Raw genomic sequence first — 25,121 nt, forward strand, 5'->3', positions numbered from 1 at the left:
ACGCTTTTGTAAATATCCACAATAAACACTCAAAACTCTATCTATATCTTGAAAGAGCCTGCCAGTATTTCTGCCGTCTATTCTTCTTTATTTTTAGCAAGATTATTTTTAACAGGATACACAAAGGCCCACTACAGACTATAATTTGTAGCCTTCTTATGTTAGAGCAGAAGAGATGTCTGTAACTTCTGGAACATGTCATTAGAAGGGAAGGGTGCACTTTCCCTTCTCTTTCCTCTGTGTGTGGACTGCAGTACAGGTATTCTGTTCAGTTAACCTTCACCAAGTGGACCTGTAACCCATTCCACAGATGGTCTGTGTTCCCAACATCATCAAGCTTGTATTCCTGCCTTTTCCCACTTAGAATAACTACCATGTAAGAATGAAACAAATATATAGAGGGTTCAAGGTACTGTGTTTTGCTGTCCTTTATGCAAATAGCTTAGCTCATATTTCAAGGAATACTGAGTTTAGTAGAATGATGTAAGAAAATTCTAGACAAAAAATAAAAACCACATGGTCTTGTCCTACTGTCACAAGGAGAAGGCTGAACAAGAACACAGCTATTGCCGCTGGAGTTGGTAGGTAACCTCTACTAAGTCACAGTAAAAATGTCACCAGGGGATCCTTAGAAGGTCGACCATATACCAACAGAGCTGCTTCTTTCAACAAAAATGGTTGAAAACATGCAAAATATTTTGTTTCTTGTTACTTTTAGTAATGCTCTACTAGAGAAGAACTGACATTATTTTTTTTTAAAGGTAGCTCTACCCTAAAAAGGCAGGAGATAATACTGTGTCCCTAGGATTTTCTCCATCTCCATCTCTAGTCCAGCTGCTGGTATTGAATTAAATTTTTTTTTTTTTTTCCTTTTTACAGCAACTCTAGCCTGTGGTACCATATGACCTTAATGCAAGACTGGTGTGAGCAGCTGAATGATAACACTGCAAAAGGCTACCAACGAAGAGGGCAGGCTGGGGCTAAAATTTAGCTTTGGTTCTATTCAACATGCAATGAGGTTGGCAGCACAGAGAGGAAGTAGATTTTACTCTTTACAAAGGCAAGGTGTCAATGCCTGTGGGAGTGCCCAGCACCTAGGAGGACCCTCTTTCTATGCTGTTCATCCTGAGTAGTGTCTCATCTTTAACTCTCACTTTGAAGTCCTGCTGTCATGTTGTTATGTTGACAAAGAGGGTTGGCAGAGTTCTGAGACTAGTCAAAGGTTTTAAATGCAAAAAAAAAAAAAAAAAAGAAAAAATTTTCAGAGATCAAAAGAAACAAAGTAGCATTTTAAGGATAAAGTCTTTGACCTTGCCACTTGCACCTGGAACTTACCAGAAAAAAGTAATTCTCCTATGTATGTTGCAGGAATGGTGTTGCAGAAATAAATGAACCAACAAACCATAATTGCCTGGGCTGCAAAGGCTGTGAAGCATATCCCACAGAAATCCAGCAAAACTGTTGGGTGGCTCTCAAGGATATGATTTCCCCTTTCTCATCAGTGTCCCAGATGCGGCCTCGGAGTAAAATGAGCAAAGAAGAATCTGCAAAACCGCAACCCAGAATTACCACATAAACTCACCCAGGGGAATTCTTTGAACAGCAATGCAGAGACTTTCCACATTCGTTCCTAATATGTATTGGCAATTGTTTGGAACAGAGGATGCTTGTTTTCTATGCTCTCATTTTCCAAATGGAGTTATCAGGGTAGTTATCATGACCCTATTCTGATTTATGTTTTATGTGGGAGAGAATTTAGTTTAGTACTTGGTTTAAAAACCTTCCGGAGATGATTGCTTATCATGAAGACATTGTGTAATTTCACCTTGGTCCCGTAAGTGGATAGTTTCTGTGTTGCCATTACTGGGTTAGAGGTCAGGTTATTGTATTTGCGGGAAGAAGGATTTACATGACCATCCAGCTAAACACTATGTGCTCCCCTTCATTACGTGGGACCTAATGTCCTATTGTGATTATTGAGAAATAAGTAAAAATTATGTGGTCAAATTCTAGGTCATTCTCTTCAAATGATACGAGTTATTTTTCTTTCTTTCTCTTTTTTTCCCCCACTGTGGACAAAAATCTATAATGAGAGGAGAGTAAAGATTAAAAGGAAGTCTGGCCCCGTAATAGGATCCAGCTGCTATGAAAATCCTGAACGCCTGCCTGGTATATTGGTGAGAGATAAATAAATATATTCAAGCCATTATATTTTGGGGTCTTATAATTCATACTATTAGATGAACCAATAATAAAGTAGTTTGAAATTTTCCAAAATTTCAAACCTTGCATAAAGATGAAATAGCCATTTTGAATAACAATGGTTTCCTGCTAATTAGTTTTGCATTCTGGCTCACAGTAAGTACCCGAAGATGATTTATACCTAGCACGTATCTGGCACACAACATTCACTCAATAAGTGTTTGTTGAATGAATTCATTTAAAAAAATTTCCATCATTTATTATTCATCATTCATGCTTTCCAAAGACAAGAATTGTGCCTAGAGAAAGTTTTCACATCTCCATAGAGTTGCTAGAATTTTAATACTATTCTAGTGCCTTTATCAAAACACAAACATAAGAGCCAAATTGGCTTCACAAAGCCAAAATGAAATTACCTTTTGACAGAGCAATTCCAAAATAAATTACCCCAAGCAGGCTCTTTTATCCTTTTTAAGAGCAAAGCTCGGCTCTTAAGCAAATATGCTTCTGTGCTTGATAATGAAGTTGATGTGATCAGTTCTTTCTTCATATTTACCTCTCACTCTGCTCAGAACCTCTCACTCTGCACACCGCAGGGGGAGCAGCAGAGGCAGAGGGAGAAAGAAGCAAGCTCAGTTTCCATAATGTCTCATTAACTACACTCATTTTGTAACTTTCTGCGCACAGTGCCTCTCAAAAGCAGAAATGAAGGTATGTGGGAGCAAGGGGGTGTTGGTCTCACAAAGAGATGAGCTAGGAGATGATTCGTTATCAAGGTAGGAAAAGGTTTCATACATCAAGCATCGATTATTTGACTCTTACCGTCTTACACTATTTTATAATATTTATGTGATCTTATAAGAACTCGATTATATTTTAAGCCTTACCAAAAGACATAAACTTGGTATAAATGAAATAATTAATAAATACTGCTGGTGGTTTTCGATGACTTACTCATTAAAATGAACAAAACCATTATTACAGAGGGATTTGAATCTTTGGTCATTATATTCTTAGGATATGGTTGCTTTTCATGTACAGTCACATTTACAATGAATCAAGGAAGAACTAAGAGGTACAAATGATCACATGGTTTCCATACATGTTCTTCCCTAGACCACTGCATAAAAACAACCCAACCACTATCTGTTCTTTAGTGTCAGTTACTCCTGACCACATGGAGGGTCCTATTCACGCTTACTACTCCCTGGCCACAAGAAGTCCGAAGTATCCTGGGAACAGTCATACTTTGTAGTTTATCGAGAACTTTCCCATGTTTCCTGATGAGAAATTGTCTCCCTTTGACTACCAAAATCTCCAGTCCTGCACAACCCCAGATTGCAGGGACAGGAAGCACAAAATCATCAACAATAAGTGGGATAACTATGTGGCTCTTGGTTTTGCCTCTTTGATCCCAAATGCATATATCGTCCTGAGGAGAGACTCAGTATGAAGCCTCTGATTTAATACATATGTGATATTCTGAAAAAATATTTCCTTTCTGGAATTTTATTTATTTATTTATTTATTAAAAAGATTTTATTTATGTCTTTGACGGACAGAAAGTGCACACAGCAGGGAGAGGGAGAAAGAAGCAAGCTCCCTGTTGAGTGGGGACCCCTGATGCAGGGCTTGATCTCAGGACTCTGGGATCATGACCAGAGCCAAAGGCAGATGTTTAAACAACTAAGCCAGCCAGGCCCCCCAACTTTCTGGAATTTAATTCATAAAGTCCTCCTTGGTTCCACAGCTATCTGATAATTCTAAACTATACATTTCTTTTTTTTAATATTTTTATTTTTTCCCTAATTGCTGCAAAGGCTCACAGTTACCTTCTACATTCTACATGGAAACAAAAATTGCTCCAGAAATGTCCATTTATATAATGATTAGAGTCTGGAAAAAACAAACCAAATTATTAAAGTATGTACCTTTGGGTAGAGCTAAAATTGGAGGAGGTGATGTAGATATGACACATTTTACTAAAACATTTTTACATTGTTTGAATATATCTCTCATTCATGCACATTATTTTACTTTTTATTTTTGTAAATTTAAAACAAGCCCATAGTTTACCACAGGAACATTGTGCTGCATTTATTAATTTATTTATTTAATAAAGAAGGTGGCCCCTGAAAAAGTCAAGGAAAACAGATTCTCCTTGAGAGCCCCCAAAAAGAACTCATGCCTGTCATGTTTTATGCATAACAGAACTTTCAGTGTTCACTGTGTCCAAAGCTATTACGTGTGAAACGTTCATTGACAGTTATACCCCTGCCATACATTAGCCAGATGATGTGGACAGAGGCAGCACCTTTATATCTAAAATTTTATACAGCACTTTTTAAGCATTTATTTTAAGGAAGAGAAAAGTCATTTGTCTGAATATGGGCTCTAAGTTGTGTGTATTTCCTCTTGTTATGCCCCAATAATGGGTCCATGATTAAAGGAGCGAGACTGATACAAAGCGAAGGTCAAGCGAAGCTTTATTTCGCACCAAGCATCAAGAATCAAACCGAATGTTCAGGACCACACCTCTTACAAGAGAGGGTAAACTTTCTCTGTTTTACAGGCTAGCTTTTAAGGGCAAAGGCCATGAGGTCGGGCCTGGCCATGCACAGGTGGCCAATGAGATTGTAACACACACAGGAAACTCCACAGTGATTCTAGGTGATCAACTGAATTACAATTTACCCTAGTAGACATTTGAACCAGCCTATTACACCTTGATTGGGATTGACACCCCAAGGGCGGGGCCCATACTCCTTGGTAACCAGGGAGACAGTATGCATCCCCCCACTGATTGGATGTCTCCACCTGGCCTGACCCACCTTTGTATCTGGGCTTTGTTACCTGAAGCTGGTTTCCGGGACTTGTCTCCAAGTCAATCCCCTGGGGGAGGGGAGCAGGGACAGTTTCTAAATAGGTCTTTACACCTATCATTCCAAAAAATGAATTTGTAAAGCAAAATCTGGCCAAGTGTTAAATTTGGAAATGTAATATACCAGATTATTTAAATACTGCTCACTGGGGCGCCTGGGTGGCTCAGTGGGTTAAGCCGCTGCCTTCGGCTCAGGTCATGATCCCAGGGTCCTGGGATCGAGTCCCGCATCGGACTCTCTGCTGAGCAGAGAGCCTGCTTTCCTCTCTCTCTCTCTCTGCCTGTCTCTCTGCCTACTTGTGATCTCTGTCTGTCAAATAAATAAATAAATAAATAAATCTTTAAATAAATAAATAAATAAATAAATAAATAAGTACTGCTCACTAACTAGTTCACTAACTACATCTAAATGATAAAAGTATTTGAACAAAATTTTATTTTTGTCTAATTATAATTAAAAGAAAGTATTAATAAACAATGAATTATGTTACACTGAAAAGAAATTTTAAAAAAGAAAGTGTTAAAATAGTAAAATAAAAATAAAATTAAAACTTTCCAGCAAAGACCTCAATGAGTAATATAGGAGGAACAAAATATATGATTTTTTGGAATAAATCATATATAAGCCAAATTACCAAATAAAGTGAATTGCAATGAGTTATTAAAAAAAAAAAAAAAGCAACCTACTGTCAACCCCCACTCTCTGCAAGAATGTCCATTCCCCAATCCTCAGAACCTGTCCCCATGTTACCTTACATGACAAAAGAAACTTTTTACAGTTGACTAAATTAAGGCTTTGGGGATGGGAACATTATCCTAGATTTTCAATGTGGGTCCGATGTAATTGTCAGGGTCTTAACAGGGAGGTAAGAGTAAAAGATTTGTGACAACAGAAGCAGAGTGGCATGATGGTTTGTATGGAGGAAGGGTCTATGAACTAAAAGAAGGAGATGGTTTCTAGAAGATGAAAGGTCAAGGAAACAGATTCTCTCCTAGAGCCACTGGAAGGGACTCATGCCTGTCAACACCTTGATGTTGACCCCATGACACCCATTTTAGATTTCTGACCTCCAGAATTGTAATGTAACACAATTTTGTTATTGTTGTTTTAAGCCACAAAGCAATTTGTTTCAGTAGCAAGGGGAAATTAATACAGTGGTGCTGTAGCTTATTCATTCCTAAAGTCACATTGCCCCATGTAACACTGCCATTTCAGAGATAGTAACCTCTGCAGGAAGGAATGGTAGAGTAGGAAGAGAGGTGAAGTAGTCTGGTTAGCTGCTTCAGGTGAGGGTGGCTGCGGTCCTGTGGCTACTGAATCACTGTCCTCTGAGAGGGAGAAGCATATGTCGGTATGTCTCGATGCTTACCTCCTTCTCATATTGTTCTGATCATTCACCAGTTTCCCAGGTGTTTCGTACTGAAACCGTACTTCTCTTTTGGGTGCTCTTGACTGTTTGACTAGAAAGCTATATAGAGACAAACACACATCAGTATCTTTCATAATTCTTGGCACAAAAATTGTCAGGCTAATATCTTTTATGAATTTAAATAAACTGTAACCACATTTAATAACACCAGAGCAATAGAAACTTTGATGGAAACCAGAAATCTGAATGTGAGCTACCATATGCCAAGAAGAATCATCTAAGGACAAGAATTCTCTTCAGTGAGATCACCACATAGAGAAAAATCTGTGTGAGTCTAGTCTACCAGACAGCAGTGCACAGCCACTAGGCAGTGCACACAGCCCTGCCCCCATAGATTCAGGCTTTTAAAACAAAAAAGCCAAAGGAGCATCAGGGTAATGTAGTTGCTTAAGCCTCCAACTCTTGGTTTCGGTTCAGATCATGATGTTGGGGTCATGACGTTGGGGTCATGAGCTCTAGCCCTCAGCAGGTTCTGCACTCAGCACAAAGCTGGCTTGGGTTTCTCTCTCCCTCCCCTTCTGTCCCTTCTGCCCCACTCCTGCTGGCTCCCACTTTCTCTCACCCTCTAAAATAAATACATAAATCTTAAACAAACAAAACCGCAAAAACCCAAATCAACCATGGTATGGCATGCAGTCTCAGCAAAAACAAAATGAAAATAAAACAGCAAAATAACATTAACCTTGAATAGAAATGTAAATAATACAATTAAGCTTGAAAATTATGAACAGAGATATTTGTGCAGTGACACTTAAGTCCTAAATTGAAGTAAATAAGATTACTACATTTGAAAATGCAAGACTGGTTGCATTATTTCTTTATAACGTCTATGATCCTGCTTTCCAGGAGCTGATAAGGGTCATGAGATTTGATCCCAGCTTTTCAAAATAATGCCTGAGTGGATGCTGGAGTCTGGAGGGCAAAGTAGCTTACAAGGCAGTCAACTCATCACTATAGGTCTTAACACAAGGCTGAATCAAGCTCAGGGCAAAAAAACTTAGAAGGAGTTGGAGTGGTACCAACCTTCTTGGCTGTCTGTCCCTCTGAAAGGAAAAGAATTTTGAAATATTTTCTGTATTTTTCCTTTTCTTCAAGCAGACCTTCAGTAAGGCTGCAATATGTAATATGAAGGTGTAAATGGAGTGCAGATAATAAACATTCAGAGTAGCCTCAATGACAGTCACCAACATGGGTTTAATTATAAATGGCTTTATTTAAAAAAAAATTTTCTTCTGTACCCTAAACTCCAGTTATACTTTTATTCTTAGGTGGTTCACCAAGCATGATCTTTCAGCCACACCCTGAAGAAATTTAAAAGAAGCAAACCTTAGAAAGAAAAATGCAGTTTCGTAAAATTATTATTATTGTCGAATGATAATCATGTATGTTAGGTGACGTATATAGGGTCTTAAATTCTCATTTATATTTAAATGCCATATATTGTATGATCTCTATAAAATTACTTAAGACAAAAGCAGCACATAAGTCACGTATATTTATTTTAAAACATGAAATACACATTGTACTATTAAAGAAGGACAAATATTTGAAGCAATAGATGGCAGTATTGTTGCATTTTTTAATGATATTAAGATTTTATTCACCGCTCACACAACAGCCTTCATTTCTTTCTTAAAGTTTTATAGGTCAATGTATGAAGATATTAGAAACGTTAATTTGAAGACTTTTTTTTTAACTAGACAACTTTGATTTGCATTTCTTCTCTAGATAAAGGACATTACTGGAGAACTACAGGAGTGTGGAAGAAAAGGTTTCCACTCTTTTACATCTGGTCCGCAGAGCTAACCTACCAGGTCAGGGGTGTTCTGGAACTGGCAGTGAGCTGATGCAGACTCGGGTTTGCAAAGGGTTTTCAAAACATATTGTTTATATTATCTATTTATCCTTTAAATACCTTTGATTTCCACATATTCTGTGATGCTGGAGTTAAATGAGATTTATCTATTTCACACAACTTGTCTGCAGTCCAGTCGGTATTTTTAAAGAACTTTTTTTTTTTTTCTTTAATGAATGGCTAGATCTTATGAGGGAGAGGAAAGTAAATGGTTTATCTTTTAAATAGCACTAACAAGACGACTGTGGGAGATATATAAGGAAAAGCTGGCATAATGAGGCTACCGTAAAGTCAGCTAGACAGAGAGAACAAAAGGAAAAATGAGTACTGGGTCATCCAGTCAAAATTGTTTTCTAGAATTTCAGTGTGTAAATGGAACTGCAGACCCAGACACACTGAATTTAAAGCTTTTGCTGCTGCAGGAGTCATGTTTGATACGTAAGTAGGCAAAGAATATTTTTTGCTATATCCATTGAGTTTGGTTGTACAGGATTTTTCTTGCAAGAGTGCTGGTTTTCAAAAGAGAAAAAAAAAGTACTTAAAATTATACTGCGTTTCCTTTTTTTTCATAAAAAGATCAGCTATCAATTGGAGTTAATAGCTGAAGTAAGAAGGTACCAATTTAATCTCATCAAATTTTTGTGAGGGCTTTCAGCTCTAAGAATGCGATATTAAAGTGTCACACTTAAGTGATGTGTTATCAATGTTCCTTTTTGTATCTCCAACATAATATGGCAGAATCTGTCATGAACCACAAATAGCAACTAATGTGGGAGCAAGAGAAGTTTCTCTGTGCACTTTATAACATAATCATGACACCGTAAAGAGTTTTTCTTTTGAAATACCTGTATTTGACCAGATAGTACAAAATGGTCAGGATCAAAGTTCTTCTTGTGGTTTCATGCTGCTCTTGCTTTTTATCTCCAATTTGATTACCCAAACTGAGCAAAGAATGACAGTTTGTCTTCTTAGTGTTAATGTTAAACCTGATTGTGGTTCTCAGTAAACCTTTATACATACTACATAATTTTATCCTAGAAACTGCCCTTTAAGAGAACTGGCTCAGTTATTGCAATACCAACTGCCATTTGGGTACAATTAGAACACTTTGAACAAGTCAAGAGCCTAGGTCAAATCAGGAAAAAAAGTCAAAAGACTACACAGGAAGAGTTCGGAAGATCTGACACAGGAACTTTCTGCTACCTTGGGCAGCTTATAATTAGGAAAATTAGTTTGTTGAAATTATTAATTTTGAAGACTCAGAAGTTTCCAAAAGCATTTAATTAACGTTTGAAAGCCCAGATAAACATGTAAAGAGATCTTTTCACTGTTTTGCACAATGTTGTCACATAAAGTAGAAATAGTAAATAGAAGTATTTGGTAATTTATTTGTATTCATAAAGCATCCTGTGGTTATTATGTGAAAATTGACCATGATATGGACATAATCTGTAAAATTATTTAAAAAATTAAAATTCATAGAAGTAATTTTGCAATTACAAAAACTAATTTATAAAAGTATTAAACTATATAAAATGGCTCCTTTTTAAAAAAGTGAAATTGTTGAATCTGTCATGAAATAACATCACGAGGGAAAGAAGGCATTCCTCAGTCAAGTTTCTTTCAAAACGCAGAAACGTGATATTCGGTGACTTTAGCAAAATCTTCCTAGATTCATTAACAAGGCAAGATCGCAAGTATGTTCCAAGTTAAAAAAAATTAAGGAGAAGGGAGATTGGTGCAGATATTTTAAGATCGGTTTCTCTGTGGTAAACAGCTGTGCTGGCAGTATAGCACAGGAGACTCAGCAGACCTGATTTAAGTGAGTTCCTGTCTGTGTTTTTTACCTTGTTCCTTAGTGAGGCACGCCCACTTTGAGGGCCGCGACTTTGGCCAGCGCAGGACTAGCATCTGCCCTGGCCTGACTTTCTGAGATAGCGTGAGACTGCAGGAGTCCTATCTGTGTTCAAGAGTCCACTTACCATCATGTGAGATCTGTAGGGTTCTTCCTACATTCCAACCACTGAAGTCTGCAGTCAGCAGATCATCAGCCCAACAGTATTTCTAGCTTTTGAGCACTATAGCTAAATTATATCTAGATAAAGTCCACAATGTTGTAAGGTACAAACTCAAAACTACACTATGACTAAGTTCTAGAGATCTAATGCACTGTATCATGATTATGTCAATAATACTGCATTATATACCTCAAAATTGAGAACAGACTAGATCTTAAATGTTCTCACCAGGATAGATAGATAGATAAATAGATAGACAGATAGATAAATAGGTAGAAAGGAAGACAATTATGGGACATGATAGATGTTTCAGCTAAATCTATGTTAATAATTTTATTATAATATGTAAGATATCAAATCAATGTATAGTACATTTTAAACTTACACAATGTTTTGTGTAAATTTTAACTCAATAAAGAATAATGTTTACTTGAGTGTGCCGCTGTTTGCCATGCAAATATTTATCAGGGGGCTCATTGAAACATCTTAAATATGCAAAAAATACACATTTAAAGAGTATCTTAAAGAGCATTAGGGGAAAAAACCCTTTTATTCCCAACTAATCAGCTTACGAAATAAACTTGAAAACCATATTATGGCCCTCATGGATGCATTCTCAAGCTTTCCTTTAGGAATTAACCCAAACTCAACACTTTAATTTTCTGTTCAATGTTTTCTTTTCTATATGTTATTTTACAATGAATATATGTGCAGTTAAAATATATGAAGTGATTTGTTTTCCTAGTCTTTGAACATTGTCTATACTAGACAGTAATTATCCTTCTGTAAATTACCTTTCTTACTTAGCATTATGTTTGCATATTTCCACACTTAAAGATTTTTAATATTTTGTAGGATTTTAGTATATATGCAAATAATATATGTGTATTTGTATATATGTATATGTATGATATATGGACAATGATATATAGATTATCAATGTATAGACACACAAGAAACCCATTTTCTTGTCAATGAACATGTGAGTCATTTCTAAGTTCTTGATATTGCAAATGATGCTGTCATAAAGATGATCTATGGGATTCTTGGCACAAAAAATGCAGATTTTAGGACTAAGAAGTGTAGTTGCTAGGTCATCGGATAAACACATACTTAACTTTAGTGGATTATTCCAAATTGTTTTCAACATATTTATAAATTGTTTATGTTGAGGAATACATGAGTTCTGGTTGCTTCAAATATTCTCCAAAATCATTATTGTCAGATTTTAACTTTTACTAAACCTTTAGGTGAAAAATAAAATCTTAATTTTTAGTGTTTTAACTTGTGTTACTTTCCCTGATGAGGCTGAGCATCTAGTACTAGATTTATTGCCTTTTTTTTTTTTACTCTGTGAAATGATTTTTTTTTAAGATTTTATTTATTTATTTATAATTTATTTATTTTCAGCATAACAGTATCATTCTTTTTTCACCATACCCAGTGCTCCATGCAATCCGTGCCCTCTATAATACCCACCACCTGGTACCCCAATTTTTTAATATTTTTTTATACTTTGCGTCCATTTTTCTTTTGCATTTTTTGTATTTATCTTATTTTTGATTAATATCTCATAGGGCCACCTGGGTGGCTCAGTTGGCTAACTGTCAGATTCTTGATCTCAGCTCAATTCTTGATCTCAGGGTCACATATTCAAACCCCTCATTGGGCTCTACACTGGGCATGGAGCCTACTTAAAAACAAACAAACAAATAAATAAATATTTTATATAAATTTACATTTACTGTCAGTTGATAAATTCCTTCATATTTTCTGGCTTGTTTATGACATTACTGATAATACTGACCTCTAAAGATCATACAAATAACTGTATTCTATTCTAAAAGGTATTTTCATGTCTAATCTTTAGTCCAACTGGACTTGTTGTTTTTTGTTGTTGTTGAGTTTTTGTTTTGTTTTTGTTTTTTTTGTTTGTTTTTTTGTTTTTGTTTTTTGATGGTGAAAGGTAAGCATTCTTTTTCTTTCAAAAAATAGGAAACTGTTGAAAATTGTCAATCTTTTCCATACTAATGAGAGGCTCAACCTCCAGTGCAGTCATACCAGAAGTTTCCACATACAGATCTGCCTTCAGGCTTTCTATGGTATGCCACTGGATTATTTTCAACAATCTTAGTATGTTTTCCTTCTTGTAATACTCTTTAAAATTTGGGGGCACCTGGGTGGCTCAGTCGGTTAAGCCTCTGCCTTCAGCTCAGATCATGATCCCAGGGTCCTGGGATGGAGTCCCACATCGGGATCCCTTCTCAGCAGGGAGCCTGCTTCTTCCTCTCCCTCTGCCTGCTGCTTCCCCTTGCTTCTGCTCTCTCTGTCTCCGCCTAATAAATAAATAAAATCTTCAGATACAATTCTATATTAAAGATATTTTCCCTTATAAATTACAATGTTTCTCCCTACTCCTCTCTAATACCTAAAAAAATTTGTGCAAATTTCTTGCCATTTGTTCCTTAAATTCTTGGAAGTATTGGGACTCCTGGGTGGCTCAGTCTGTTAAGTGTCTGCCTTCATGATCCTGGTGTCCTGGGACCTAGCCCAGCATTGGGTTCCCTCCTTAGCAGGGAGTTTGGTTCTCCCTCTGCCCCTTACCCTGCTCATGCTCTCTCTCTCTCTCTGTGTCAAATAAATAAAATCTCAAAAAAAAAAAAAAAAAAAAGGAAGTATTTACTAGTAAAATCAGCTGGATCTGAAGTTCTTCTGTTGGCATCCTCTGCTTTTCATTTTCAATTTGAGGTGAATTTGAAATTCACCTCTTTTTAGTGTATCAGGTTGAGGCAGTTTCCCTTTATACCTGGTTTATCAAGAGTTTTTATCATAAATGGGTATTAAATTTTGTCAAGTGCTGTGTGAATCTATTGAGATGTTTGAATGATCACAGCTTTTTTCTTTTGTTTCAGCCTATTGATACGAGACATTACATTGACTGTCAAAATTTGCAGTAATCTTGTATTTCTGGGATAAATCACAATTGAACACAATGTCTGTCCTTTATACAGAATCCTGATTTTGATTTGCTAATATTTTATTCAGACTTCTTGCATTTATGCTCATAAAGGATATCAATCCTTAGGTTTTGTTTGTTTATTTTTTTGCCTGTGTGTTCCTTACAATGTATTTGTCTGGTTTGTGGATGATTTTAGCTTCACGTGAGTTGGGAAGTACTTCTGCCTCTAATCTTCTAGCAAAGTTTGTATACAACTGGTATTATTCATTCTGCAAATATTTGGAAAAAACAAAACAAAACAAAACAATGAAGATATTCAAGACTAAATTTGCTTTTAGGGAATTAAGGATTCAATTTTTTAAAAAATAAATACAAGGTGATTTAAATTATCTACTTCTTGACTGAGCTTTAGTAGTTCCACCCCCGATAGTATATGTACATTTTATCAAAGTGTTTTAAGGACAGAAGCTTTTGAAGGCAGATTTAGTTTCTTTAATAGATGAGAATATGCAGTTCTTCAACATTATTTTTTTTTAACAGTTACAGGAAGTTGGTGTCCATGGCTTTTTCCATTCCATCTGTTTTCACATTCATTGGTATAAAAATGGTCATAATTGTACCATATATTTTTAATATCTCTAGTACTTAATTGTGTGTGTGTGTTTTTCTTTTCTTCCTGGGTTATACTTTCCAATTATAAATTTTTTCACCTTGTTTCCTGTTTTATCTTGTTTCATTAATATCTGTTTTTATCTCTGTTATTCACCTTGTACTTTTTTATGAGTTTAAATATTGCATCTAATTTTGTCAAACTTCATGTTTTAATTCTTGAACCATTCATTTTTAGAACTCCTTCCTTTCTAATGCAATAAATGAGGTACAATATTTCTAAGGCATTGCTAACATGCATTCCACAAGTTTTGATTTACTGTATTTATTTGTAATTAAATTCAGATAAAGATAAATTTTGTAAGCTTCTCTGTAACTTTTTTCTCCACCTGCAGATTAGAGTTTTATTACTTAATTTCTAAATACATATAGCTTAATCCTTCTCTTGTCAAAGAACATAAACAAATAATCACAGCCCTTAAAAATTAATTGATCTTGTCCCATTTTATGATAAATTAATTATAATTTACTAATTAATTTTAGTAAATGTTTCATGTCATCACAAAATAATGCATAGTTTCTCTTAGGAGTAGTTCTCCATAAAATTTATTTAAATTGGTTTTGTTAAATTAATCAGGCTTACTATATTTTCCCTGAGTTTTGTCTTGCCCAGTAATCCATACAAAACACGATGTACAACAGGATTTGCTTTATTTGTTCACAAATAAATCCTCACATAAGTCAACTGTCTAGACTGTGGCAGGAATAATACATCTTTCTTTCAATTCCTTATTGTCTATATTCAATTATCTCCTTGTGAATATATTGTACTAAGAAAGAATAGTATTTTTAAAATTATTGTGAAAATATTATTTTCTCTTCTGTTAACTTCAATTTCCCAGTATGCAATTTGGAATATTTTTGTTTGTTTGTTTCAATTATTTGATTATTATGAATATAGCTGCAAAGCACATTCTTGTCCAAATCCTTTTGTGGGCATATGTTTGAATATTTTTTTTTCCAGTACAATTCCTGAATTCATTGTTTATGCACCACATCCACTGCTCCATGCAATACATGCCCTCCATAATACCCATCATCAGGCTCACCCAAACCCCCACCCCTCCTCCCTCCAGAACCCTCAGTTTGTTTCTCAGAGTCCACGGTCTCTCATGATTTGTCTCCCCCTCTGATTTCCCCCAACTCACTTCTCTTCTCCATCTCCCAATGTCCTCCATGTTATTCCTTATGCTCCACAAGTAAGTGAAACCATATGATAATTGATTCTCTCTACTTGACTTATTTCACTCAGCATAATCTCTTCCAGTCCCATCCATGTTGATACAAAAGTTGGGTATTCATCCTTTCTGATGGAGACATAATATTCCATTGTATATACGGACCATATCTTTTTTATCTGTTTGTCCATTGAAGGACATCTTGAGTCTTGCCACAGTTTGGCGACTATGGCCATTGCTGCTATGAACACTGGGGTATAGATGGCCCTTCTGTTCACTACATCAGTATCTTTGGGGTAAATACCTAGTAGTGCAATTGCAGGGTCATAGGGTAGCTCTATTTTTTAATTTCTTATGGAATCTCCACTCTGTTTTCCAAAGTGACTGCAACAACTTGCATTCCCACCAACAGTGTAAGAGGGTTCCCCTTTCTCCACATCCTCTCCAACATAGCTGTTTACTCTCTTGCTAATTTGGGCCATTCTAACTGGTATGAGGTGGAATCTCAATGTGGTTTTGATTTGAATCTCCCTGATGGCTAGTGATGATGAACATTTTTTCATGTGTCTGTTAGGCATTTGTATGTCTTCATTGGAGAAGTGTCTGTTCATATCTTCTGCCCCTTTTTTGATGTGATTATCTGTTTTGTGTGTGTTGAGTTTGAGGAGTTCTTTATAGATCATGGATATCACCCCTTTGTCTGTACTGTCATTAAATTTATAATAGTAATTTTCAAACCTACGTTTATAATGAATGCATGTGGAAGAAAAAAATTAAAGTGCTCATTGATAAAAAATAGCTGTCAAATAATATATTTCTGATTTAATTTCTTCTATGATTTTAGTGTAAAATATATTACAGCCATGTAACACCATGATACCATACTATGTACTATTTTACATGATGATTTATATTGGCTTCTATACTGAAATCAATAAAATTAAAAATTTCCCAGTGTATACATGACCTGCTTATACAAAATAATAATAATAATAATAATAATAATAAATTGGGGAATTGGGGTTGGCAGACATTGGTACACAGCATTTACTACCAGTTTCTAGATACTTCTGTTGTCAGATCAGTTTTCAAATATGTGACTTCAGAAGCACTCCAACTGATAGCAACTCAGAAGTCTGGAGTAATTTAAAATATGAGTAACATATGAATAAATTGAGTAAACACACACATTATATTTTCTGACAATTGATTATTTTCTAAGTGGTTAACTAGACCTTCACTAAGAGCATTTATTCATGTAATATATTTATTATGACTGCAGAGACAGATGCCAGGATGGGTAAAGAGAATTAAGTACGCTTATAACAAATCAAATCACCTTGTAGCAAACTATATCACCTGTTTTTTTTTTTTCAAGTTTTATAGCCTTATAGTTTGAGAGTTCCTTGATTTAATGATTATCAAGAATCTTTTCATGAATAGCTTAATCAACTATTAAAATTGCCCTAGCAATTCTCTGACCTAAATGAATAATTTTAATTTTTCTTTGGATCTTTTCCATTAAAAACTGCATTTAGTTTTAGAATAACATGGTTTTTCTTCTTCTCTGAAATGTATAGCACTCATTCATTTTCAAGAATTCCTTTAGAAAAGGTGCTTTATTCCAAATTTCTTTATTCCTTCCTATAAAAAAGGGATGCAGTAATCCATCTGTCCATTTTAAGTAAGGCCTGGTTTGAATTGATTCTAAGTTAATAAAAACTCTTATAAATTCTGGGAGTGAGTATTCCAGATTTTCCATTGAAAACCTCAGTTTAGGTACCAGTTGGATATATTTTGCAGGTTGCAGTATAGGAAGAGAACACACATATGGAGAACAATCATCTCATTGAGGAACAGTGAGTGATTGAGCTGGCCTCTGGAAAGCTTAGGTGGCTGGAGTTCCCAGCATAGAATATCAGAGAGTAGAATGCTTTACAGAGAGAAAATTCTAGAGAATCTATACAGGGTCCTCTTTAAGACTTCTGCTGAGTACTGATCAGTATAAGCTGATTAGCATATGTGTATAAGAAGACTACTCAAATCAAGGAAAGAACTTTTCAAAGGATTGTAGGAGGTAATACTTGAGCTACCATGAGGTCAAAAATTAATACCTGTTTTTATATGCTGTAGTGGAAAACTTCATAATTCATGGGCCATGATGAAGGGTACCCAAAAACTTTTTCTTTATTAAATTATTAAAATATGGTAATTATTTGTTTTTGAAGATTCTATTTATTTCTTGAGAGAGCATGAGTCGGGGATGGGGGCAGAAGGAGAGAGAGAGGCAGACTCCCTACTGAGCACTGAGCCTTACCAGCCAGTTGGGGCTCATCCCTGGACCCCAAAATCACCACTTGAGTAAAAAAAAAAAAAAAAAAAAAGTCAGATACTAACTCCAGCAAACCATCCAGGTGTTTCTTTCTGGACCAATTTTAATAATTCTACTGTACCTACTGAAATGTAATAATTCAAGAGCTTCTACCCTATATGTCAAGCCTATTTTCTTTTAATTCAAAAATATTATCCTGAGCCACGTTCCTACCATATCTATTTTCTCCTTTCCTTACATTGCTCTGTGTGCCTAGAAGTCAACATCTATGCATTGGGTGACCATGTTCCCTTGTTGAGCCTCGTTGGGTTTCCCAATGGGAGATGCTGTTGGTATCCCCTCTTTTTGTTCTTGCAATAACTATAATCTTCTAAGATTATAATTCTTTTTTTTTTATGATTTTATTTATTTGACAGACAGAGATCACAAGTAGGCAGAGAGGCAGGCAGAAAGAGGGGAGGGGAGAAGCAGGCTCCCCGCTGAGTAAAGAGCCCAATGTGGGCTAGATCCCATGACCCTGGGATCACGAACTGAGCCAAAGGCAGAGGCTTAACCCACTGAGCCACCCAGGGCCCCCTAATATTATAATTCTTATACAAAGGTCCTGTTTCAGTTGTTCCAGTTCCAAAGAATTTCACCTTTTGCCACTTAAAGCCCAAGAGTAGTTATAGATTTCCATTGTTACTAATATCTGCATCCCTCCTCATTCCTTGTTGATTCCCTTAACTCTAGTTATACTCCTGTAAAGGTTTTCTTTAATGTTTTCTCTTCTGTTAAATTCACTTGGCAGTGTGTTCTGTTTATATGCAATATAATGTCTATATGCAATATAATATATCTTTCTCCATATCGCCTGTTGACCTGACACATCAATAACTATTATCTTTCCACACGCATCATAGCTAGTTAGTTTAGCCTCCCCTTTGGAGTATTGATCTTTGTGTTTTGGAAGGGAGGAACAGGTACTAAGTGAAGGTCCAAAATGAGAAGTCTTAGTTATGAGATACCATCAAAGTTGGGACCAAGAGAAAGGAGTACTGGGTATTTGCCAAGGTAGTTTTATATTATTATAGTACCTCCTTCACCCCGCATGCACACTTAAATAAAAGCATCAGTCATAAAAAAATTGCTTTAGGGACCACATGCCTGAAAGTTTATGAAAAGCATGTTCGTGGAAGCTGGCCATCAAAAATATTTCCTTTGCAAATATATATGAACATTTGCCTATCTAGAAAAACTGTGCTATTAGTCTTAGCACAAAATTAATATGACATAATTAATAGAAATTTTGCATGCCTTTTTGTTTCAAACAATCAAGCACTCAACTCTTATTAATTAGATATAAACTATGTGCAAGGCAATATTGGCCATATTCAGATTTGTTATTTTTTCATCAAATAACTTAAAATCAACATGAGGTAAAATATACATAAATATTTGAAGTATACATGAACATTTATACAGTGCCTATATTACTTAATGAAATACTTAGTCTTTTTTAAATCATTTTGTAGGTGAGGAGACAATATAATTTAAGAATATAATTTAACAAAATATAATTAAGTCGTCCAAGGTCACACAGTGGGCTATTGGTTCTGGTTGAGATTTGAACCCAAGTAATCTGCCTTCTAAATCCATGTTCCCAACCAATACATTATGCTACTCCTCAATATCATTGCAACATTTTGCATTTAAAAAAACATAATTAAAATATTTTGAAAAAGTCATTGTCACTTGTTACCTTTCCATACAGAGCAACTATCACAGTGATTTTCTTATTTAAAGAGCTATCTGAAGTTAAAGAATAAGATCTAAAACAACTTTATTCTGAGGTATTTTACCTTTTTGTTTTCTGGCCAGTCATTCCTGTGTGAAAGGTTACAGAATTTAGAGTTCTGAATCACACTGCAGCTTTCATAAACCAGTGGTTGAAATGACAGACAGATGTTCCCCACAACCCAGTCACTCACAAGAGGAAAAATGGCACTGATTGGATTAGACGGAGAAAGACTCATGAATTTGTGTCCTTAAGGTTTAGAAGACAAATAGATCTTTCAGCTCTGCAAGGGAGCACAACAAGCAATCCAAAAGCATTATTTGTGCAAGGTAGCTTGTAGAATCTGTTCCATTTGTCACTGGAACTAGTGATTGATGTTAGCAGGGTTTGAGTTATAGTTCAGGCCCAAGATCAGTGGCCCCATGTTCAGAGCGATACTTTAGGTGTAAAGGTGATTCACATCCCTGAAACACTCTGCAGCAGAATCTATCCCCATTACCCTTCTCTAAGTTTCAATGCGGTTTGGAAGGAGGAGCTAGGTAGGCGTGGCTAACCTGAAGAAATGGGGAAAAACACAATCTAGAAAGGATTTTCACCAAAGCAGATAATAAGCTGTATTATTGCAGATAAATTATATTAATCCCTCTGAACTTTCCTTTATGTATAACTATACATTAATCCAGAAGGTGAGGCAAATCTTTGCCTTGGACACCATTCAGATTCTTTCTTTCTTTCTTTCTTTCTTCCTTCCTTTCTTTCTTTCTTTCTCTCTTTCTAAGATTTTATTTATTTGAGAGAGAGAATGAGTGAGAGAGAGAGCCTGGGATCATGACCTGAGCCAAAGGCAGACATTTAACCTACAAAGCCACCCAGGCACCCCGATACTATTCCGTTTCTGAGCCGAGATTTTCTTAGAATGTATTTTGGAAACTTAAAAAAGAATAGAACAAAACAAAAACAAAAACAAAGGAAGGATGCCTGGAACTATAGACATCCTATATTTGTCAGCACTTAGAAAAGAAAAATGTGAAAGCACAGTGTCTGTGACATTGATACAAATTTCAAAATATGTACCCTATGAATTATTATTCATTGGCAGCATGGGAGCCTGGAGACATAGATTGTATTTGAGGTTGTCAGTTCTTAAATATCTACACTAAATAAAAAGTAACTAGGTGATTTTAGCTGAACCAACATCTATAACACTAACATTGACCACACATGGATCAGTCTGACTATGAATCCTGCCCACCTACACACACAAACACACACACACACACACATATATATCCCATATAAACAAAAATTTCATTTGAAAACAGTTTAAATGTTGAAATTATATATATATATATATAATAACTTCATCATTTAAACTGTTTTCAAATGAAATTTTTGTTTACATGAGAGATAAGCCAAATAAAGTGAATTCATTGTTAAGTAGCAAATGTATGCCAGCATAACAACATGTGAGGGACATAATTCTAAGCACTGGGAATATAATATTCTGAACCTCATGTACCTTACATTTAAAGGGGGGGCAGCGAATAAATGATATTAAACTATGCTCAGTGCTGTAAGGCAGATTCTTAGGTAGCATGTTGCAGAAGATCTCTCTGCAAAAACGAGTGTGGATCAGTGATGAGAAGAGTGCTCTCACAAAGGATTGTGTGAAGGCATTGCAAGGAGTGTCAAGGCCCTGAACACAGGACGATGGAAGGAAAAGCTAGGAGGGTGGTCTGCTTGATGAAGCAGAGTGTGTAAGGGGCGACTGGTAGGGAAAACAAGCAAAGCTAGAGAGATAACTACAGGTCAGATGATAAAAGACTATGACAGTCATGGATTTCTATATCATGGAATGCTTTAAACAGAACTTTGTAGAGCATTATAGTGTCCCCAGGGAACAGGATGGAGTATAATAACTGTATAAATGATACTCTGTAACCACAGTTTCATGAGTTATTTTAGGGCATAGTATTCTCTTCTTCCAACGTTATTTAACGATAATAATGGGATTTATTATTTGCACTCAGTTTCACTGGAGCTTTGAGGACTTTTTCTAAACAAAGATTTTATTTATATATTTGAGAGAGAGAGAGAAAACAAGTAGGGGGGAAGAGGCAGAGGGAGGGAGAGAGAGAACAAGAAGCAGATTCCCTAATGAGCCGGAAGCCTGATGGGAGCCTGGATTCCAGGCCTGGAGATCATGACCTGAGCCAAAGGTAAACATTTACCTGATGGAGACACCCAGGTGCCCCTGATTTTGATACTTAAGTCTGTTCAGGTACCTGCAATACCTACATCACAAGTTCACTATGACAGACTCCCACCTAGAGCAGACTTTGGGCTTCCTCTCAATATGTCTGGTACCCAGGTGCTTTACACACATGCTAGTGCTATTTTGAGATCTGGACAGTGGGGGCCCCAGTAGTGAAAAGACAAGGACTCAGATCTTTTTTTTTTTTTTTGCTGTTGGTGTACATGTCTTCTTCCTACATCATTGCTTCATGAGTGTATGTATTTTGCGACTTGATTCTTTTTGCAGTCAACCAGTTATGGGACACCTATGTAATTGATGTAGTTGCTTACAGTTTTCAAAAAAATCATCAGTATAACTCTTTGTGTTTGATACTTTTAGAAGGTTGTTTGTTATAGCTTAGTCAATATTTGATCTCTGCACATTCAGATATTTTCAATATCATCAATTTATAAGACCTGGGTTCGTGCATATATTACTTCAGTGGAAGTATTAAATCATTATCTCATCTTTAACTCATGTCTCCAAAAGAATGCTCAGTAATAAAGTGTAAAAAGTAGAAAGTGTAGAACACATCAAGTAAGGCTTTTTGGGATAAAGGAGAATAGGAGGAACAGAGTCTTGTTCACTGTCCATAAATAATAGAATGCAATGATTATTTTCTCCATTAATGTCCATCACTGCAACTATAGCTTATAACTTTTTTGTGAAACATTGAAGATATTTTAGAAACAGACATAAATCCTATCCACATTGGGTCAGAATCATCCTCAGATGTTTAATTCCTAACATACACAATGTTTATGAAAAGTCTTTTTTGTTTTGTTTTGTTTTTGTGTGATTGTTGTTTTGAACAATGAGTGAATGTTTTGAGCTCTAGCAATATTTTTGGTGTGAAGAGTTTCTTTCAAATACATACTGTATTTAATGCTGCTGCTCTATTGTTTTAAAATAATCCATAACAATAATATTAAATATAATGAATAGTGGAACATAGCATATGATACAATAAGAGATAACTTTTGCTTCAAACATCCCTCTAGTCTGAGTATATGACTGATCAACATGATTCATTTGTTTGTGACTGCTGCCATGACAAAATACCTGAAACCTGGTGGCTTCAAGAACAGAAATTCATTTTGTCACAGTTCTGAAGTCTAGAAGTCCAAGACCAAAGAATAGGTGGGTTTAGTTTCTCATGAGAGTTCCCACCTTCTCTCTGTGTTCTCACATGGCCTTCTCTCTGTGCATGTTCTTGGTGTCTGGTGCTCTTTTTATGAGGACACCATCCTGTTGGAATAAGGTCTTACACTTAGAACCTCATTCAACATTAATTACCACCTTAGAGCTCTCCCTCCAGATACAGTCATATTGGGGTTTAGAGTTTCAGTACATGAGTCTGGAGACAATAGAATTCAACTCAAGAAACCATATTGCATAAGTGATAATCATCAGGATTTTTTTTGAAGAATGATTTTTATTCATAATATGAATCTTGAATGCTAAATTTGTACTTCTTTGTCTACTATTGGGTGGTTAAGAAGATTGAGGGATTATTTGGTGATTATGGTCCTGTGTAATTAAAAGTAGAAACTTCAAAAATATTCCTATTTTATTATATTTAAATATTTTAGCCACTTTTCATGAGATGAAGACCATGGCCAAATCTAAATTTACAAAATTTAGAATTTTCATTGTCAATACTTATAATGACCACTGTCTTTATTTTAAATGTTAATTACACACCTGCCATATTTTTTGGAAGCACGCAGGCTGATATTTGATGACTTTTTGTTATTTCAGTTTAATAACTAGAAATCCATTAATTAGAGAAAGAAGAGAATTTTCTTTTTCCCAGTCTCTTTGCAATGACTATCACAAAATGTTTTTGATAATTTGACTCATTCCTTCTAAAACAGATATTGATTTCCAATATACATCAAAGGAAAGTTAAAAGTAACATTTTATTTGGGGTGGTTTTTTAAGAAAAAAAATCCATGTAATTATTCTGGAGATAAGCAAAGCCTTGTGTATTGATTTTGTTTGAATAATGATTCCAAAATTAAGTAAAGTCTTCATCCTAAATTTATATTATAATAAAATGTGAACATGAAAAAAGAACCATTAAGATATTAACATTCCTTCATAGAAAATAATTTTACCTGATTTAGAAAATAATGCAAAAATATGTATTTAGTACAATGTAAAGAAAACTGCTTCTTTTTCTCCCTTACTCACTTCACAGAATATCTCTGAACTCTCAATACTACTTTGTTTCCAGTAAACAAATGTATGAGTATTCCACACAACAAATAATTCTCCAATACCAGCTAGGTATCCTGTAATTCAATCCAATTCTAAAACTAACTGGAATTAATGTAGACCCCATAGTTTAAGAACTCAAGTCTCACAAGGTTGCTCCCCCCACTTATGAGGACAACTGCAAGTGGGTTCATTCTTTAGGTTATCCACAAATTATGCCTGATTTGGCTACAAATTGGAGGTTCCCACAACACTCTCGTTGGATTCGATCATTTGCTAGAACAGCTGACAGAAATTTGGTAAACACTTACTTACATTTGCCAGTTTATTATAAAATAGAGATATGATAAGTGAAACAGATAAAGAGGCTTGTAGGAGAGGTCTGGAAGGGTCCTGAATGCAGGAGCTTTTGGAGACTGGAGTTGGTGTGTGTCACCCTCCCAGCATGTAGATATGTTTCACCATCTGGAGGCTCTCCAAACTTTGCTCCATTAGAATTTTTATTTTTTTTTTTAATTTAAAGATTTTTATTTATTTATTTGACAGAGAGAGATCACAAGTAGGCAGAGAGGCAGGCAAAGAGAGAGGAAGAGAAGCAGGCTCCCTGCTGAGCAGAGAGCCCGATGTGGGTCTCTATCCCAGGACCCTGAGATCATGACCTGAGCCGAAGGCAGTGGCTTAACCCACTGAGCCACCCAGGTGCCCTGTCCTCTATTTCTTTTAACCTCTTTTTTGTCTCCATAGACAGCAATCATGGTACTTGGGCTGCCGCCCCACTGGATTAGAAGCCTGGCCAGTAACTGTCTCCAGTCCCACCCAACTACAATGCACAGAAGGGGGCCTGGTCTGATTAGACAGCCTGGTCAGTGATCTCATCCAACAGTGAAGCATGGCCAAGAGCCTTTCATCACAAAGCCCAGACTCATTTGCCTATAGAACATACCCAGCCACACTGCCCAACCAGGGAGCCCACCTGGTAACCATTCTTGAATGTCAGCTCAGCTAGCAGGATTGCCCAACCACAGGGCTCAACCAGCAAAGCTGTACCCTAACCTGAGAGATTCTGAATTTATTTGCCTGGAGAATGGACATAAGGACATGAAAGAGGAACAAAGAAAGAAGAGAGAAAGAAAGGAAGAAAGAAAGAAAGAAAGAAAGAGAGAGAGAAAGAAAGAAAAGAAACGAAAAGAGCAGAGTACCTCCTTATATGACTCAATTGAAGAGAAGAGAAGATTGAAGGTAAAGGGAACATAGAGAGAAGTTGTGTATGAGAATTTTGAAGAAAACAATTCCATAGAGTTCAT

Source organism: Neovison vison, chromosome 6 (assembly GCF_020171115.1).
Source record: "Neovison vison isolate M4711 chromosome 6, ASM_NN_V1, whole genome shotgun sequence".
NCBI classification, from domain to species: domain Eukaryota; kingdom Metazoa; phylum Chordata; class Mammalia; order Carnivora; family Mustelidae; genus Neogale; species Neogale vison.